This window comes from Marmota flaviventris, chromosome 1 (assembly GCF_047511675.1).
Source record: "Marmota flaviventris isolate mMarFla1 chromosome 1, mMarFla1.hap1, whole genome shotgun sequence".
Taxonomy (NCBI): Eukaryota; Metazoa; Chordata; class Mammalia; order Rodentia; family Sciuridae; genus Marmota; species Marmota flaviventris.
In genome coordinates this window covers 241,382-247,726 of record NC_092498.1, presented here as the reverse complement: position 1 = coordinate 247,726, position 6,345 = coordinate 241,382, and the positions used below count along the sequence as shown (strand labels likewise).

At 50.6% G+C, this 6,345-nt stretch overlaps 1 pseudogene; it reads left to right on the top strand.

Annotated features, from left to right (window-relative positions):
* The first annotated feature begins 3,488 nt into the window (after nt 1-3,488).
* LOC114082767 (zinc finger and BTB domain-containing protein 14 pseudogene) lies at nt 3,489-4,677 on the top strand (annotated as a pseudogene).
* The last annotated feature ends 1,668 nt before the right edge of the window (nt 4,678-6,345 follow it).

Below are 6,345 nucleotides of genomic sequence, written 5' to 3'. Positions count from 1 at the left end.
GAGTCTGCAATGCCAAACCTAAATTCTCCCGGCTGTCATACCGAGAGAAGACCCTCATGTAATTCATGGATGGCTTCCCACAGATTCCTACTGGGAGTTCTCGATACAAGCCTTCCCTGCCTAATGGCTCCAACATTGCTCAGTTTACCCATGGTTCATAGATGGCGCCTGGCATAGATGGATACCCTCTCCTCTCTGCTTCTTCGTGGGCTCCACCTTAGTTCTGAAGAGCCTAATCCAGCAGTCCACAGGTCATGGGCACCCTCTCTTCTCTGCTTTTTCTTGGTTCCACCTCTGTCCTGAAGAGCTTGATCCAGCAAGCCAGGGGTCAGGGATACCTTCTCCTCTTCACTTCTTCTCTGGGTTCTTTGTCTTGGGTGCCAACTCCCAACATACATGATTCCTCTGATCATCACCACCGTATCCATCCTTCACAAGTTTGGCCTAAATGTAGACCTAACTTAAAGTTCTGATCTTATGCCCCCAGTTTAGGACCCTTTGCAGTTGCCTCTTTAGGATTGGCTCCACAGGCCAGGTAGTGCCTGGTGCTGCCTGGCTCATCACGGACAGCTTCCCACCAAGCACTGACCTCAGTTCCAGATCTCACTGCCATCAACGAGAGCTCCACTCTGCACCCATGCCCTTCTCTCTGCCCAGCGCACTCGCCAATATCTTTAAACCATTAGTGGTTGTATCTACTTCGAATACTTGCATTGTAGAGCAAAATCAAATATCCCATGTCCAGTTCTCACAGTGACCATGCAAGAAAGCCTCTATATCTGAGTGCAGAGGAAAAGGCTCACCTCCAAGAAGGCTGCTCAGGGAGAGAGAGAAGCAGAAATAGTATAGCTCAGCCTCAACATCGCACTGCTCCTCAGGTTCATCCTGCTGTTAACTGTTAGTCAATCCTCACTCTTCTTTTAAAGTTTCCATCATGCACAGTCTCTCAGGAGACTTCTGTCAGGAAAAGGGCAAGGCTCAGGCCTGGAAGCAAGGTTTGAGGATCTGGCCATTGAAAAAAAGATGCCAGGCAGGATGAGAATACTGGTTGTCCTTTATTCAGAGGTGGCCATAGCCCTTAGCCAGCCCTCTGAGCCATTTCTATAGGTCTTTTTTATAAGCAGGCCAAACAAGAAGGCACACTGCCAACAGGTTACATCAGTGGGTACACGCTCACAGGCAAATGTTCATGACCTTGAGTATATACGCTGAAGCAAGGTGTTCATGAGTACACACTGACTATAACATAACAAACTCATGGCCTCAGTCACACACTGAAAGCATAACATTGCTTGCTGGAAGCCTTGGTAACAGAGCTTAACTATAGCCATTTGGGGCCTGCTTTATACCTTCCCTCCCCCATGGACTCAGCTTTTGAGATTTCTCCTGCTATGCAGTCCTCATTGGGGAATGATGATACACTAAGCCACCTGCAGTGGGTACTCCCCTGCCTGACATGCAGTGCACATCCATGCACCTGAGCTTGTGGGGACTTAATTCTCTCACTGTTCCCATCCCACAGTGAGCCACTCCAGGGCATCCAGTGTACTCTGCCCTTAGCACATCTGGCCCAATGCCTGCCGCAGTCCGGCTGCAGCAAACTAACCGGGGGGTGACGAGCAACTTGTGTAGATTGATACAGCAGGAGTGGGAGCCGTTTATTGTAGGACAGGAGGGGTATCTATACATTCCACACAGCTTATCTTAATTAGCATAAACTAGAGACAGCAGTCAACCAATAAGGAATCTCCACACTCAATGGCTCCTGGCGCTACTTCACCAACCACTCCCTCTGCAAAATGCCAGGCGCCATCCTGAGTTGTTTACAGACTCTAACACATGCCTATGTGCAATGAGCTGTTTTGCCCCTGGGGACTCTGGCCCAGGCCTACAGTCAGTCATTTGCACTACCCTAGGTGAACCTGGCCCAGCATCTGCCTGCAACATCTGTACTTCAGTTAGCTGGACTACCCTTGGTGCCTCCTGATTCATGTGGTGCCCTGGTGCCTCTGGCTCTGTGCCCATGAGTTCCTGGCCCCATGCCCCTGTGGAGTCTCTGGGACCACCCTGGGCATTCTTGTGGTCGGCTGGACTTCAGTCAGCTAGACTATCCTGCACATCTGACCCAGCACCTATGCACAATCAGTGGATGACTGTGGGGAGCCAGCTGTGAAAAGCACATGAGAATCTTCTCTGGGCGTGTAGCCAGGGAGATTTTAGGTTTAACCTTGGGAAGTATCTGTGGCTCTCCCATGCAATAGATTGCCCAAGGCACATGACCCTCATCTTCGATTTGCTAGGAAGATCTCTCATGGTCGCTCTGGAGATGGGCATAACCCATTGGGAACTGGACAGCCCACCTTGAGCCTTTTTTGGAGAAGAACATTGTATGAAAGGGCTTTGATGTCCCCCGATATAAATAAAGTAGGAGCAGTCTCCATTTTGTCAGGGTATAGAAGCTCGGTCCATGTGATCGGCTTGCCCATCCTGCCTCCACTTCTTAAAATTATTTTCTGTGTCCTGTTTTTTTTTGGCATTCTATTTTTCCTAGCTTTTATTTCTCAGCCAGCCCATTCCACCCAGGGGAACCCAATTTCCATCTCCTGCATGGGACATAAGCAAGAGATGACGCTTGGTGCATCTGGCACAATGTCTACGCACCATCTCTGCTGAGATTAAAAGGGGCTTTTTGTGGGTCCTGAAAGGAAAGTGACCACAACACTTGGAGCAACCAAAAGATCTTTATTGCAGCAGTGCAACAAAGAGAAAGGAAGGAAGGAAAGAGAGAGAGAGAAAAGAGAAGAGATGAACAGGGAGAGAGCAAGAGCAAGAGAGAGTCAGAGAGCGCGCGTAAGAAAGATAAAGAGCAAGAGAGAGAGAGCAAGAGGGGGGGGCCTGGCAGGAGGGAGTTTTTATAGCCCAAATCTAATGGGGCCTCTGGGTCTGCAAGCTGCCTTGTTGGCCCAAGGGGGGTTGAGTGTTCAGCCTTGAGCAGGGTTGAATGTTCAGACTTGACACAAACAGGTGATAAAGGACCAGATAGAGGGGGGTTTGAGTGCGTGGGCTATCTTGCAGACAACACAGTTCAGCCTGCCCTGCAGACAACAGAGTTCAGCCTGCGCTGCAGACAACAGGTCCTGTGCCTGCACAAGGTGGTGGTGCACCCTCCCTCCCACCTACACTGCACATGCACAGGAAAGTGGTGGGTGGTGGGTGGGGGTGTTCACAGCTGGCTAGACATTCTGTGCTTGTACAGGGTCTCCACCTTCTCCCCAAACTAAAAAAATAAAAAATGAAAGCCACTATCATCCATGTGCTCGCAGCCCGCATCCATTTCATCCTGGGCTGTGTGCTTAAGAATGCCCAGGGAACCCACAGAGAGTGTCTGTGACTGTGTCATGCTGCAGGTCTGGTGTGCCCTTGATCAGAGTTATTCTGAGCTGAAGAGTTTGGTATTTAAGGCATTAAAATAATTGCCTGAGTTGTTCATGGAGCTTTTCATCAGCATGTCTGAAACCATTAAATATAACGATGATGATCATAAACTCTGTTTCTGAAAACACTAAATGAGCAAGGGCTGGAAGGAGAATTTTGTGATATTGCTATTTTGGTTGAAGATGTGAAATTCAGAGCACACAGATGTGTGCTTGCCTCCTGCAACACTACTTTAGAAAGCTTTCCAAGAAGCTTGAAGTAGATAGCTCCTCCATAATAAGCTTTTCAAGAAGCTTGAAGTAGATAGCTCCTCCATAATAAAGAGAGCTTTTCTTCATTCTGATATATTTGAACTACATACACACAGCAAAGATTTCTGTGAAAAAGGAAGATATTAACTTAATAGCATGTCATCAATTCAAATTATTGGTATCAAATTTTTGGATAAACTCTGTTCTCAGATATGAAATATGTGTAGTACCAATGAAAATAAAGGCCAACCAAAGAGTAAATATTGCCTCAAAATAAATCACCCCATTGGAGATACTGTTGACCCTCAGGATGATTACATGTAAGAAATCAAGGATCAGGGTGACAGTCCCTTGGCACAGTAGAACTCCCCCTCCCCATTCAGGAGGACGGCAAGTCACCTGCAGCTATGCTCAGGGTTCAGGAAGCAATTTTGAGAGAGCTGGGGATTGAGGAAGTTTGAGAAGAAAATTGATATGGCCAGAAAACAGAATCCATGGAGACTCCAGAGTCCAAAGATCTGGGGTCCCAGACCCCTCCAACTGTAACATGTAATGATGGAAGGAGTGAGGTGAAAGAGGGGTGGACGACTGGCACCAGGGGCATGAGTCTGAGTATTTGCTCTATGGTCACCATCAGGAGCAGACTGCCTTCAAACATCGGTGAGACATTTTATGATGAAGGTAGGTTGAGGGAGCGTGAGACTCTCCACACAGCAGGCAGGCCATTTGTCTGTGAAATGTGGATAGAAGGGCTCATCACACAGACCCATCTGAAAGAACATCTAAAAGTCCACACAGGGTATAAGCCCTACAGTTGCGAGGTGTGTGGAAAATCGTTCATTCACGCCTCAGACTTAAGAAGCATGAGAGAGTTCACAGTAATGAAAGACTCTTCACATGCCATGGATGTGACAAAGCCTCCTAACACAAGTCTCGCCCTCAGGACCATGAAAGGAGACTCAGGGGGCACCAGCCAAGGCATCTGGTCTGAAGAGACAGGAAAACAGTGTGAGGAAGCAGGCTACCCCTCCATCCAGAGCCAGCCCAACAGTGGCAGCCAGCCGCCTGGCAATAGAGCAGCACTGGGAACAGCAGCCAATAGCCAGGGGTGGTGGGTGGTTCAGGAGCACCCTGCCTGGGAAGGCAGGGGAGGTGGGTGGGACAGGAGCACCCTGCCTGGGAAGCCAGGGGTGGTGGGTGGGACAGGAGCACCCCACCTGGGAAGGCAGGGGAGGTGGGTGGTTCAGGAGCACCCCTCCTGGGAAGCCAGGGGAGGTGGGTGGTTCAGGAGCACCCTGCCTGGGAAGCCAGGGGTGGTGGGTGGGACAGGAGCACCCCGCCTGGGAAGCCAGGGGTGGTGGGTGGGACAGGAGCACCCCTCCTGGGAAGCCAGGGGAGGTGGGTGGTTCAGGAGCACCCTGCCTGGGAAGGCAGGGGAGGTGGGTGGGACAGGAGCACCCCGCCTGGGAAGCCAGGGGTGGTGGGTGGTTCAGGAGCACCTCGCCTGGGAAGCCAGGGGAGGTGGGTGGGACAGGAGCACCCCGCCTGGGAAGCCAGGGGTGGCGGGTGGGACAGGAGCACCCCTCCTGGGAAGCCAGGGGTGGCGGGTGGGACAGGAGCACCCCTCCTGGGAAGGCAGGGGAGGTGGGTGGGACAGGAGCACCCCTCCTGGGAAGGCAGGGGAGGTGGGTGGGACAGGAGCACCCCTCCTGGGAAGCCAGGGGTGGCGGGTGGGACAGGAGCACCCCTCCTGGGAAGGCAGGGGAGGTGGGTGGTTCAGGAGCACCCCTCCTGGGAAGCCAGGGGAGGCGGGTGGGACAGGAGCACCCCGCCTGGGAAGCCAGGGGTGGTGCGTGGGACAGGAGCACCCCTCCTGGGAAGCCAGGGGTGGCGGGTGGTTCAGGAGCACCCCGCCTGGGAAGCCAGGGGAGGTGGGTGGGACAGGAGCACCCCTCCTGGGAAGGCAGTTGCCGTGTTTTCATGGAAATGAGTGGAGCGTGTACCTGGTGGACATGAGGCACTGGTTACGTGTTTTAAAACTTGTCAAGGAAATCCATTCCTAAGTTCTGACCAGTTTCACTGTCCTTTTTGGTGTCTTTCCTATAATTTTAATTTGAGAATTCCTGTGTCCAGTTTAGAAGTGAGAGATTTCTGTTCTGTTTTTTAATCCTCTACAGGTGCACTGTGAAAGCACTGCACAGAGTAATAATCAAGTAAACTGATTTCTTAATCATCACAATTATATGTAACTTTAAAAACGAACAGTTTAATAACTTAATAAACGTTCTTCATGTAGAGCTAGAAAACGCTGGTGGGTTGATCACGAACACTGCACAAATGTGAGATCAAGTTCTGGAAATGCAGAATGATATTAGATTTATATTGGTTTATTTTTTCTGTCACTGTTTTTCATTGCTTTTTGGTGGAGAGTGATATTTGCCTCTCTGAAGTGTTTCTTCATCCGTTTTGATTGCCCTATACCTACTCCAAAGGCTGTGGCCACATGTACTGCCTCATCCTGTGAACCCACTGGGAGGCTGGCACTTGGGCTGGGTTCCAAGGTCCCTCTTCTTAGGGCATTGTCTTTCTGCACAAATAGGGGTTTATGGAGTAGACCAGTGGTGAGCAGGGTAGAAGGCTCTAGAGACAATGTGGAACC